We start from the raw sequence: 14,399 nt of genomic DNA, 5'->3' as shown, positions 1-14,399 counted from the left end.
AAAAAATGACCAGTACAAGGAGATTTGCGATGTATTTCAGAATTTACAGATTAATATCCCATTTCTGACTGCCATCAAGCAAGTTCCCTCGTATGCCAAGTTCCTGAAAGATCTAGTGAAGAAGAAGACCAACATTCCGAAAGAAGCTTTTATCGCTCAACGATGTTCATCGTACCTACAAAATCTATCGGTTGTGAAACTGAAAGATCCTGGAAGTCCAACTATTACATGTAGAATTAGAGATTCTTTGGAGGAACAAGCTTTAATAGATTTGGGTGCTAGTGTGAATCTTCTACCATATTTCGTCTACGAGAAGTTGGGCTTGAAGGATCTAAAACCAACTGATGTTACTTTACAGTTGGTAGATAGATCAGTGAAGATACCTAGAGGACTAATTGAAGACGTCATAGTCAAGATCGAAGATTTCTATTATCCGGTTGATTTCATAGTACTCGACACAGAACCTACATCTGGTAGGCAGATACCAATCATTATAGGCAGACCATTCTTGGCCACTGCAAATGCACTCATCAACTGTCGAAACGGTAATATGACGTTATCCTTTGGTAATATGAAAGTTGAGACCAATGTTTTCCATATGTTACAGCAACCACAGGAGGTGTGTGCTGTGAACGAGGTATGCGTGATTGAAGCGTTAGCACAAGATTATCTGACTCATTCATATCCTGCTGACGAGTTATTGAAAGCTCTGACAGACTTAGAATGTGAGGAACTTAGTGTTGAGGCAATCAATACGATTTTGGATTCATTACCTGTCATGGATGACAGCAAGTTCAAAGAAAAGTTTGAATCGCCTATGCCTGATGGACCACCTAAAGAGCTTAAGAAGGAGCCGCCTAAGCTAGAATTGAAGCCTTTGCCGTTTACACTCAAATATGTTTTCTTGGGAGATTCGGGAACCTACCCAGTAGTCATTGCATCAGATTTGACTGAGGAGCAGGAATCCAGGTTAGTAACACTTTTAAAGGAACACAAGTCAGCTATAGGTTGGACAATTGATGATATCAAGGGGATCAACTCTATGATAGTTCAACATAGGATTCATCTGGAAGAGGATTCCAAGACTTCTAAGCAAGAGGTTGTCAAACTCCTTGACGCCGACATTATCTACCCTATTTCTGATAGTCGATGGGTTAGTCCCGTTCAAGTTATGCCTAAGAAGTCCGGAACCAACAGTAATCGAGAATGAGAACAATGAGTTGATTCCAACCAGGATTCAATTTGGATGGAGAGTTTGCATCGACATGGGGGAAGTTGAATAGCGCATCGAGGAAAGATCATTTTTCATTGCCTTTCATCGATCAGATATTAGAAAGATTAGCTAGACAAGCTTACTACTGCTTTCTTGATGGTTACTCAGGATACTTTCAGATCCATATTCACCATGAGGACCAAGAGAAGACATTCACATGTCCTTTTGAGGATTGTCTGCATCATCTCTCCTTAGTCCTTAAACGTTGTTGCAATACCAACTTAGTTCTGAACTGGGAAAAGTGTCACTTCATGGTAAAGGAAAGGATACTGTTGGAAGGAATTCTAGTAGATCGACCGAAAATGTCTACAGGAAGTAAGCATGTTGTCGAAAGATCAGTTTTGAGATAGAAACCTAAGTATTCCCCACCTGTTAGTTTATGGGATTTACTCCCTATTGACCTTCAAAGGAAGATTATTTCTATGGCTTGTGTAGGGTTCGGTAAAAGTCCATTTGCACATAACAGGAGAGTGCGTAAGTTAGGTGGCTGTAAGAATTGCCATTCTGAAACTTGTCCTGGGTTACAGCCATTAAGAGAAAGTTGTTGGTACAAGGTATGCTTTTGTCAATCACATGCTGAGAGAGATCAGAAGAATTCCTACAAAGTGGAACCTAGTGGGTGGGAGTACTAGTCTTGAGGATCTGACTATAAAGGACTCAAAAGTCTTGAGGATCTGACTTTAAAAGACTCACATTATGTCTTGGGGATCTGACGTAAAAAGACCTAAAAATTTGTTTCTTGAACTAATTCTGATATTCGGCATCAATGGTAATATCCTACCTTTTTCTCATCCATTTCATTTACTTCTTTATACATTGAGGTCAATGCATGCATAAGTAGGGGGAGGGTGTACTTGAGAAATGAATTTTGAACATTAGTTTTCAAAAAAAAACAAAAATTTTTTGGTTTCTATATCAGTAGCATGAGAAAAATGAATTTTAATGATGAGTATGAGATATATTCTATACTGCTTAGTGTTGAGTTTGATAGATAGTTGATATTATTGATTTCATTACCGCTTAGACTATTTATTATGCTCGGACATAGTTCTTATTGATAGAATTCTTTATCAAGGCACCACCATAGTGTTTGGTCAGTTTTGTGTACTTTTGCTAGAAGAGAGATTTAAACCCCTAGTAAACTGGAAGTAGAATTTTTAGACTTAGCCCGTAAGACTTGAGCTTTATACCCATTCTTTGGAGAGTTCTTATGAAAAATCCGAGTTTTAGTGACTCAACATCTTTAGGTTATTTATGTCGTTGTAATATAGTCTCATTATTCGTTGATTTGGTTAATCACGAAGTGACATCAACTGGGGAGATAGCCATTAGGTCTTGTAGTCTATTCGAAACAAAGTATCATACTGATAAGTCAAGTAGTGAACCCATTCAGCCTTTATCCCACCTAGTAGGACCATCATGTTAAACCCTTTTGAGCCTTACAATAAGCCATTTTCTTTCATAAAACCCTTTACCCGTCACCTAACTCCAGACAAGGAGTATAGCCAAAATCTTTATCAGCCATACCCATATGTTTATGAGAATACGAGGGGCACAAAGAGGAAGAAAGACCACAAAAGGAAGATTATAAGGAAATATCAGAGAGATACAATGAAGTCCATCATTCTGTTCAAAGTGAAAGAAGCTAGTGGAAAACAAAAATATCCAGTACTAATCAAGGATATACCACTGAGCTTTAATTAAAAAAAAAAAAAAAAGTTGAACAGAATGGATGGAAAAGCTAAGACAAAGGAAGAATTTTCTCTGCAATACAGAATTTGAAGAAATCTTCCAAAGAAAGAAGCAAAACCCTTAGTGTTTTTCAGAAACAACCTTAGAATCCTTTTTACCTTTCCTTCATAAACCAATACCCAAGCCAAGTTACAACCCATGACTTATCACTACAGTATGATACGAAGTCTAGAATAGGTGAGAGGATGCTAAAGTGAAGGACCCGACACTTCATATGTGATTGACATTCTTTCCATGAGACTACTTTTATTCATAAGTCTATTTTTCAAGGTAGTATGTGGGATGTTCGTATGCATTATTCTTTTCCCCACATACATGAGGTAAAATAGTAGACCATCTTCTGAGAGATTCTTTGTTGAGAGTATGACCGGTGAGGATTGAAAGTCGAGATTATCTGTCTAAAGGTAAACTAGGGATTCCGTTTCTTGGATAGGAGAGTATAAGAGATTGACTAAGTACAGACATAAGCCTTGATTGAGAATTTTGTCAATTTTTACTATCTCCCATCATAATTTATGAGAATTTTTGCAGCAATGTAGTTCACAATGGATACCGTCTGTTGGAGTAAGCACTAAGTGGGTAAGGAATTTCTCTCTCTGAAAAATACTATCATTATTGAACATGCTATTGATTGATTTTGTGGGTATATCACCTGAAAACCCTCACGAGACTATAACTCATCCTTTTTGGGGAACTTAAAGGTTTAAAGCCTTTTTGCATATGGTAAATGCAATCATGATGCCTGCGAAAGTGAGTTAGGATTTTATTTTTGTTATTAGGATGTGATTTTGATCACTTATCTATTTTTATCTTATTTGTTAAGAGACTAGCAAAAGGCTAGTTGGGAGTTGTGATAAGTGCTCAAAAAGTGCAATTTAACCCTCGATTATGCCTCTTGTTTAGCCATTTTAGTGGACTAATAGTGTTTGTAAGTTATGTTTTAAGATTCTACAGGTGAGAAAGAGAGTTTTGTAGAATATTAGAGAAAAAAGGGATAAAATGGAGCAATTCAGAGCATTAAGGATCACATGGGAAGCCCGTGGACAATCATGGAGATGGCCAATGAATTGAAGCTATTAAAGATACGACTTGGACCTATTTTAAAGCCTATTTGGAAGCCCAAGGCCAAAAGATTCGTTGCTTGGACCAAAGCCCGCAAAAGAGGATAAAAGGATATAGCATAAGAGACAAAATAGGCTTACGCGTCTGGGACGCATGGATCGAGCGTCCAGACACATTGATCAAGTCTGGAACGCATGAATAGTGCGTCCAGACGCATGAATTGACACTGTAACCAATTCCTTCTCAGTTTTGGAGACGAAGTTGGACTCTGAAAGAAGTCTATTTGTATTAGGAAACAAATGACGGTTTGGAATGCTTCTAGAGCTCATTGTAACCCCTATAAATAGAGGACCTAAGTGCCTCATGTAAATTGCCAATTCACTTATAATCTTGTCTCCAGAACTTGAGGCAGAAGAGAGATTAATAATAAAAGATCGGTTTTAACTAATTTGAGTCTTAATAAATTAGTCTTTCTAGTCTTATGTTCTTTGACTCTTCTTCTTCTTCTCGTTCTTCGTGTTCTTCCTTCTTTATGGAAGGCTAATCTTCTCCTTCAAGGAGGAGATGAAGCCGATGTTTAAGGTTTAATGATTCTTCTAGTTCATGGTGTTCTTCAATCAGGTTAGTTCTTTATGTTTTTAGTTATTAGTTCCATTGCCCACAACCCGGGGGATGGAAGTATAGAATAGGGTTTATGTTTTGCAATATTAATATCATGCTAGTGTTTTTTACTTTTCTTCTAGTAGTATAGTTCTTTAGAGTTAGGGAAGAATTCTTTGTGTTGCCTTAGAAGGGGTAGCTCAGGGAGTGGCTGCCTAGGGGAAGTATTCTTTGTGTTTGCCTTAAGTGGTGATTCATTGAATGGCCGCCCTATTAGGAAGTACTCCTTGATGTTGCTCTTGGTAATACATTGAATGGCTGCCCGAGCTTACATAAAAGGAAAGAAGATATTAATAGCATAAACATAGGAACAACCTTAAGTAGAGTTAATTGTTAACGATGTTTCGTCCAAGAGGGCATCGACACTTTCTCGATTGCCTAATTGTAGTCTATTTGTAAGAACAACCATGAAGCAGAAGGTCATAGAATAAAAGTATTAGTGGATTCTAATCTCTTGAATTCCCTCTCTTATAAATTCCCAATAGTTTAGTTTAGCATTAGAATCTAAATCTCTACAATATTAGTTTTTAATCCCTCAAACCCCCTTTCTAGTCCTGTCCTTCATATTTAAGTGGAATGATACCCTATTCATCCTTTACTTATTGAGGGATAATTAGGTTTTGATACGCTTCTATTTGTTCAACAACCATCATACATCTACATCATCTATCTACATCATTCATATACCATCTAAACACACAAAAGGAGTGAGTGTCAGGCGGTGCCCCAATAGGCTCCCCAGCCTCTGAAAGACAACCGGGGTAGACCTCAAGAGAATGAGTTAATCTAAGGGGCTTGCCAAGAAAGAAAGAGCGTATCAGATTACGAAATAGAGCAGTGGGTAGAGTCAATAGTTGGAGAGAGAAAGAACAAACATACGCCAAAAAGAAACCACAGATCATTGAAACATAACATAGGGAAAGAAGATGCCTACAATATCAGTTATACATCAATAGGAATGTTACACAAAACATCAGAACTGGAATTACAAGAGACAGTCAACAGTCAAACACATCTAGATTGAAAGTAAACGTAGTCAAAAGAGTTCACTATGACAAGTTCAGAGGGGATCCAAGGGGATTTCCAGAATGACATCTGTGTGATCGTCGGCCTCTATGTCTTCTGCAGGAGTATCAGCGGAATCAGGGACAATGTCTGCCGCAGCCTCTTCAGCAGGTTCCCCTACCTCAACGGGTCCTACAGGCCAAAAAGCATCCTCAATGCGCATCTCTGTGGGGTCCTCAGTAATGACCAGCGGTTCAACAGGAAGGAGGCGGCCATCTTTGAGAAGCCGAGCGTGCTCCTCTTGAATCTTTTTGGCAACCCTCTTGTTTGCCAATGATCGGAAATGGATATGAAGGGCGGCCATGTCCGCCTTATGTTGATCCAAAAGGGCCGCAAATGATGTCCTGGTGCTGCTGAAGGAGAGAGGTTCGCTGCTGGCTCAAGCGTTCGTTAACTGAATCCATGTATAGCTGGTGGTTGTTCTTTGCGGTCCTCAGTTCATCTTGGGCCTGGATTTTCGCTAGGTCAGCGGCGGCAAGTTCTTGCTGGAGTCGGGTGCAAGTAGCCCTTAAGCCGTCAGGACCGCTCACTTCTTTATCCAGGGAGTCCACTTTAGAGCGAGCACTGAATAGACCGCGGATCATGTATGATATGTCAAGACTCACCTAGATACGGAAAGAACAGTTAAGTCAGAAAAGGAAAACGAGAAAACAGAAGCAGGGTTAGGAAATGGTTACCTTCTCCCAATTGGTATACAGGGAGGTGCGGTGGTTTTCAAAGGTGCCCCCTTCAACATAGTTGGTGTGAGCCGTAAAAAATGGAGGAGGCCACCGCGGGATTCTCGAGAGCCGAGTCTGCGATGTTAACTTTGCGGTGGCGCACCTTGAAAGTCGGGGTAAATTCAGCGGGGGAGTTGTCTGGACCGGTGGGGAGATCAGTCTCTTTTCCCGGACGACGGTCATGGGCAGAAGGGGCTTCGTCTTCCGCGATCCGAGTATTGGGAGCTGGTTCCTCAGACACTGTGGTCCTCTGACGCTTACTCGGCGGCCCATCAGCTGGAGCGACAACCGCGGAGGGGGAAACTTCAGTCACTTCATCATCATCACTATCAAACAATTTCATCTTTGAGAGGTCCATGTCTGCGGAGGGAGAGAGTGGAGGGGAGTATTGGTCTTCCCAGGTGGAGATAGATCTGAAGGAAGGCAAGGGTTCTGAAGCGGAGGGAGGAAAAGGGTCAATGGATACCGGGCAGCGGAGGACGGTGAGGAATCCCGGGTGGGTAGGCGGCGATGAGAGGGTGGACGGGGCGCTTCTTGTGAGGGGGAGAGGCTTGGGTCTCCATTCCTTAGGGGGCGGTGGATGGTAAAAGGGAGCAGAGAGGCCTCCGATGTGTTGGAGTAGGGGAGTTGCAAGTAGAGGAGTGCCGGTGGTGGGGTGGTTGTTTAAGAGATTAGCTTGGGCCGGACCTAGGATGCGGAGCCTTGCAAACACGGGACAGATGGTTCCTGAGTATATATGCAACTTGGAGTTAGATTGCCAACCTGCAAAGAAGTATAAACAGAAAGAGCATTAATAACGCGGATTAGAGGCAAGAACAGAAGAAGACGGTCGGGGAACTCACCACTAGACAGGAAGGCGAGATGGTTAAGTGTCAGACCGGAGGGTAGATCCGCGGGTAGGAAATTCCCAGATACGTACAACGGATAGTGATGCCACTGTTTGTCAGAGCTGGTGACGCGGAGTACAAAAGTTTGCTTTTGAGGCCGAACACATAAGGATTGGTTGCCCACACTTACGTCCTTGGTATTGGTTTTGAGAAAATAGTGGGAGACTATATCGCGGTAGGTCAATTTGGGGTCACCGGATCTATTGTAATAGTTCACGGCGTACATTATCTGCCAGAAGTTGTCGATACCTTGACAGGGAGGGATGTTGAAGTGATTACACACTTCGACGCCCAACAAGGTAAGAGGAAGCCGCAGACCGGCAACTATCTGACCAACCGTAACTACAAGAGACCCTGGTCTCAGGGGTACCAAGTGGGGATAATGAGTGATGGAGGACACGTGCTCTAGGGTGATGTCATCAGGGATTCCATAGGCACCCCTAATCGCAGTCAGATTAGGTCTGCGACTGCGAGGAGGCGGCGGCAAGGGGTGAAACACTCTGCCCGAAGGTGGAATGGACCGCTACCATAATCACTGGAGGTGGGGAGGCCACCTCCGTAGATCGGGAAGATGAGGGGCCCCCGGAGGCGGAAGCCGACATCAGAAGAGGAAAGGAAACAGTTTTGGAAAAGAGTAAGATACGAAGGTTGCAACAAAAGAGAGAGGAATGCAGAAATAAAATCTATATCAACAAGAAAGAGGAGAGGACAAACCTGAGTATGAAGCCAAGTATGGGGAGGAGGGGCCGGAGCAACCACCGGAGGGGCAAGGAAAATCGGAGTGAGAGGAAAGGGAAGAAGACGCTGGAGTGAGAAAAAAGGGAGAGGAGAGGGAACTGAGTGAAGTAAATGGAGAAGAAAGAACGAGCGGGATTTTAAAGAGAAGAGAGGCAAAAGGTAAAATCATTAGGGGGAGAAATCGAGGAGTCGGCGAGCTGACCAGCGGATGAGTGACACATGGGGGCTCGAAATACGAAAGGGCAGTGAAAAGACGCGCATGATGAGTGAATAGTGCAGCGCACGCTGATCGATGGTGAGTCAGAAAAGAGGCGGCTGAGTACCGCGGAAGTGTGGAAGGCAGTATTTTTGACCCCGAGCCAATTAACGGCCGCGGTGTCGAGAAGGGGCATCTGTAGCGGAGATAACCAGTGGGAAAGGTACAGCAAGTCGATGCACACTATGGAAGGAGTACCGCGGAGTAGGAGATAATTATCCTTATGGACCCGAAGCAAGATAGACGGTGGTTACTAGCGGGAGCATGATAGCGTCTCACGGAGTGCAAAGGTACATCGAAAACCCTACATGTGGAAGGCCGAGGAGAGATGGATAGAAGGACAGGTGGACGGTTGCGATGTAAGAGAGGGAGTATAAAAGGAACAGTGATGGAGAGAGAAAGGAGGGGGAGAGAAAAAGAGGCAAGACTTAGAGGGGAAGAAAGAGGAGAAAAGGCAACGGAGTTGGTGACACTATAGTATCCATGCACTCCCAATTTTCTCTCATGCAATGTTGAGAGCTGACGGAGATGTCTATCGAAACTATTACATTGCCTTCACATATGATGAATCTTTGCAACAACGTCAGTATATCATCCACCACCCAAGTTGAAGCATACCTTTCCATATTGGAAAAAAGCAAAACAACTTAACACTTCTAGTAACTGTCATGGAGAACAATTCTCAAAGTTGGAAGGTTATCTCAGGCGAACAAAGAAATTGATAAAGGGACACGCATGAAAAAATAGATATAGAGCCATATTTATTTAGCCATCAAAAAGGTACAACATATAGTTACTATCACTCCCAACAAGTATCTGGAAAACAGAGGTCGATTTCGTCATCATTTGTTTGCTTCCTGATAGGGTGAAACTTTACTCTTCTATAACCATTTGAGTATGGAAGCAAGACGGAGACGAAGGATGTAACACAAAGAACGCAACTGGAAAAGGTGTAACCGGTTATTTCTGGTTTTTTTATTGGGCTTTCATGATCGGGTTTGCCCAACACTCTTGGTTGTGCAGACTCAAAATAAAAAAAAGAATTATCACAAGTTTGTCAATGCCCTAAAAAACATGTGTTTGTGTTGGGCACCCTTGTCCATCGGGCACAACCAGGTTAAATACTATAGACTATAGATGTTTGCCCATTTCTATTTTTCGATTATTTCGGTCATTTACAATTAGTGAGAATTTTGCAAAGATAATTTCATTACTTGCTTTCTTCAAATCAAGTGGTTCAATTTTCTTTCAGCCAATTTCCATGGCTTTGTTATGAATAGCAATTTCACTTTCATGGCTCCGTTCTGAAACACTATAGAAATTTATAGGTTCTAAGCGATTTAAATGGTGGTTGAGAGGGAGAGAGAGAGAAACCAGTCGGTTGGAGAAGAAGGGTGGCTGAAGGAGCCGAAGGTAACTAGTGCTAAGCGGTTCTCCAGTTTCCTTTGGTTCGGGCTATTGTTGGTGGGGGGGTGTATTGGACTCTATGGTGTGCCTAACATAATTATAGACCCCAAGTTGGGTCGGGGGTATGCCCAACACAATCTGGGGTCTGAATAGACCCTTCTAATTTTCAAAAACAAATATTATTCACCCTGAGAGTAGGTTACTCGGTCACTGGAATATTTTCTCTCTCCGAGAATTTTGTTCGGGTTTTGGGCTTCCACTTTTATTGAGAAAAAGAGAGTGAAAATTAAGTTGGGTTTCATTTGTTCTGGTCGACACTCAACTGTTGCAGCCGGTAGCTCAAAATGGCGATGTTAAGGAGGAGGGTTTCTTCTTCTGGTCCTCTCTCTCCTATCTTGCATTCTCTTTCCTTCTTTCGTTCCAAAACTACTACTACTCCTACTACGTATCACCCACGTCAATCATCAACCACTTCTGCCGATCAAGACCACCTTCATTTATTAGAGAAATTAGTTAGAGAAAGGTGTAAATCTGGAACCCTTGAGCTTGACGAGGCATTGGGTTTCTTTAATGAGTTGATTCCTTCCATTCACCCTTTCAACCAATTGTTAGAAGCCCTTGTCAAGACCAAACACTTTTCTATTGTTTTATCCATGTACAATGCAATGGCTTCCGCTGGAGTCCAACCTGACATTGTGTCGCTTAACACCTTGATCAATTGCTACTCTTGTATCGGTCGGGGGTGGATTTCGGGTTTTCTGTACTGGGGAATATTTTAAAACGTGGGTTTCAACCGAATGCTTTTACTTTCAGTTCTCTTCTCAAGGGTTTGTTTCTAGAGGGAAAATCAGCATCAACTTTGGAATTGTTCGTCAAAATAGCCCGAGATGTAGTCATTTATGGGGTTATCATCAATTGGTTCTGCAAATCATTAAATTCAGATACTGCCCTTCAATTGATGAGCTCAATGGAAAAGGAAAAGCTGAAGCCAGACATCCACATATACAGTATGATCATTGACTGTCTTTGCAAGCAATATCGGGTGAATGACGCTGTCAATCTCTTTCAGGAAATGATTGGTCGAGGAGTTGTCCCAAATGTTGTAAGTTACAGCTCTTTAATTCATGGACTATGCAGCATTCGTCAACTGAAAAGAGCCTTGAGCTTGTTTGATGATATGTCCAAAAAGAGCATCTCACCGAATGTAGTAACCTTCAACATTCTTGTCGATGCCCTTGGCAATGAGGGTAAGACCAGTGAAGCACTTCAGGTGTTAGAATTGATGCTTCAAAGAGGTATAACACCTAATGTCATCACATATAGTTCTTTGATTCGTGGCCTATGCATCTCCAGTAATTGGAACAAGGCAAATGAATTGTTACACGATATGATCAGTCGAGGAATCTGGCCAAATGTGACAACATACAATATTTTGGTTGATTCATATTGCAAAGAAGGGAAGCTTAGTGAGGCGCATCAACTATTAGAGGAGATGATCAAAATAAATATAACACCTAACAATATCACATACAACTCTTTGATGGATGGGTGTTGTTTGCAGGGTCGAATGGAAGAGGCTGCAAATGTTTTTGATTTAATGGTGGATGCTAGTCTGGAACCTAATATTGTTAGCTATAATACAATGATTAATGGTTATTGCAAGGCTAAGAGATTAGATGAGGCTATGCAACTTTATGAGAATTTGAAGTGCAAGTGCTTGAATCCTAATGTTATCACGTATAACACCCTTATAGGTGGCCTTTGTAAGGTCGGGAGAGTTGTGGACGCAAAGAAATTTTTGAAGACATGCAAACTCATGGACAAAGTCCAAATATTGTCACATATAATACTTTAATAGAAGGTTTGGGTGCTAACGGTGGTCTTTCTGAAGCAATGGAATTGATTCATGTGATGGGAAGAAATGGGTTAAGAGCCAATGTTGTGATTTATAACAGTATTATTCACCACACGTGCAGGGAAGGAAATTTGTTTGAAGCAAAAGAACTATTTTACAGCCCTTCTTCAAAAGAGGTGCTGCCCAACACGATAACATTTAACACAATGATCAATGGCTTTTGTAAGGAGGGGATGCTCAATGATGCTCAAAGTTTGTTCATTGAGATGGAAATGAGGGGTGTATCTCCAGATCACTATACATTCAATATCATGATTCAAGGATTTCTCAAGGAAAAAGATAATCAAATGGCACTCAACTTTCATGAAAAAATGATTGATAGGGTTTTTTCGACGATAGTAATTCTTTGTTTGCAGAAACTATGTCTATGATATTGAATTTGCTTTGTGATGATGAACCGAATGATGAAGGTACATATATTCTTCAAGCAAAAGTTCTTGTTGAGTGACAAATAAAGGAGTTAGTATGCATGTTGATTGATGGCTCAGTCTCCAAGGACTTATTCATAATAACATATCCTTGTGAAGATTCCAACCAATCCCACCAGGATGATGAAATCTGTAAGTTGCTTTCTTCATCCATTCTTTTGCTAATTTATGTGTCAACAGAAAGTGTATACTTCTCTCCTGTCTCCATCCTATATTGTGTTTACTTTTTCATTTAGATTGGATTTATTCCTTGGTGTACTTGTAATACCGAGGCTATTCAACTTGGATCGCTTAGGGATTCTCTGCGGGTATTAATGAAAGAATGTATAAATCTTGTTTCTGTTTATTGGATACTATTAGCTCGTATGCTAAGCGAGTTCTATGCTATACTAATAATATGCATATTATCATTTTTTCTGGAGATATTGTTTGAGTGCATAACAAGTCAACATAATATCTATATTAGTACAATTTATCACTTAGCTTGTCATGTGACGTGTTTGATATTCTATTAGGAGTTGTCAAGAATATGTTTTGTATCTGTTTCGAGATTGATTATTTAGAAAATTGTGATATACTTTTCTTTTGGATGATTTCTTATGTTTAAAAGGATGTTGTTTGAATTTTCCTTGTTTTTACCTTTTTTGGAGTTATTTTGATGTCCCTTCATGTTATTCTCTTAAAGAATTTATTTATTCTGGTGTACATGCCGCGGCAATAAAACAAATGACTTGAATGAGTTGATATTTTATAGATAAGCATTGCTCCTTCGTGCCATTTGTTAGCTTCATTCTATTGTATTACTTCTTTTTCAACAGGTTCTTGCTGGCTTATAGAATTGTGATATTTCTCTTTGCATTTCTCATCTCACCGTTTTTAGGCAATGTAGGGCCGGTCCTCACTGTATTCAAGGTTTACCCTATTTCTGTGTATCCCAACCTTAGTTACTATATCGTTGAGCAAAAGCGAGAGCGCAAACGCGTCTAACTTGAGAAGCTTTGGAATCTAGAGTGCCTATAGAGTGTCTATGCGCCATATGTAAATGCATATGGGTTAAGGAGAAGGGAAGGAGAAGCGGTAGAGAATCTTGGTGGAAGGAGGACACCTAGCTGTGAAAGGAGGAGCGGCAAAGGTGTTTTGTTTTTGTTTTTATTTTCTATTTTTTCAGATGGACAATTTGTTTGTTTGTTTTTTTTTTCACAGCCCTAGTTGTTTTTCACCTCCCTAGTCCCAAGAGGCCTCCTACCGTCTGGTCAATTATCTGTGGGCTGCATTTAGCTTGACAATAACTTCAGGGCTCAGTGATGTCCAGGCCCACTGTATTCGTAGTCCCCCTTGAGTAAATACACAGCAGGAACATCTTGCATTTGTAGAAGTGGATGAGAATGCATTAGAGTCATTCACAGGGAATATCAGATTCCTTTGTTCTGCTAAGTGTGAAGTAGTATCTATGTAACAAATTAGAGCAGTGTGGGGCCTGCAGGGCCTCCATCTATAGGCCAATAACCAATTTTCTCCTCTTGTGATATGGCGAAATCAAGTGATTTTAATATGTATGCTGCTTTCTCTAAATGGGAGATGACCCCTAAGGATCTCCTCTTCAAAACCTAACTTCATCTTATCAAGTTGCTTTATATAGTCTTCTTTGGGGATGGTTATTGTGTTTAGGGTTCCCAATTTGATGCATTTGGTTTCTGATTTTGTATTCAACCATTTGGTTTCCACAGATTTTCTTACCATAGTTTCACGTTTGAAGTCCTACTTTTGTTTTGGTTTCATTAATTTTGTGGTTAATAGTTCTTAGTTGGTTAATTTGCTTCATTAAATTTGTGTAGGTTTTGCGAGTTGGAGTGTATTTCCATTTTGTCAGTATTGCAGTGAAAAACTGTTTATACACCTTGGTTAGTGGTTTTTTTTCTAATTTGTTTTATATCTTACAGCAGCGGAATTTATTGTTTTGTAGAATTATAATGTCCTATCCTCCTTAATGGTGATGTCTGTATTACAATATTGATGTTGTATCCTTTAGTAATTTTTATCTTAGTGTATATTAGACAATGCAAAAAGATCAATATTAAAAAATCGAAATTGTCTGACAATGTCTGCAGTGCAGAACTCCAGCTTTCTTAGCCTTAGTACATGTGCTTGGCTTTTGTATTGTCTCTTAATAGTTGCTGAAACATGAGTGACTGGTGGACAGTGGTGTCTTATATGACCTTTCTTAAACACTGAAATGC

The 14,399-nt window shown here is 40.7% G+C and overlaps 1 pseudogene; it reads left to right on the top strand.

Annotated features, from left to right (window-relative positions):
- The first annotated feature begins 10,039 nt into the window (after positions 1 to 10,039).
- Positions 10,040 to 12,105, top strand: LOC147505553 (uncharacterized; annotated as a pseudogene).
- The last annotated feature ends 2,294 nt before the right edge of the window (positions 12,106 to 14,399 follow it).

Source organism: Coptis chinensis, chromosome 4 (genome assembly GCF_015680905.1).
Source record: "Coptis chinensis isolate HL-2020 chromosome 4, ASM1568090v1, whole genome shotgun sequence".
Classification (NCBI taxonomy): Eukaryota; Viridiplantae; Streptophyta; class Magnoliopsida; order Ranunculales; family Ranunculaceae; genus Coptis; species Coptis chinensis.
Note: the sequence above shows the minus strand (reverse complement) of the source record. Positions and strands in the feature narration are given on the sequence as shown.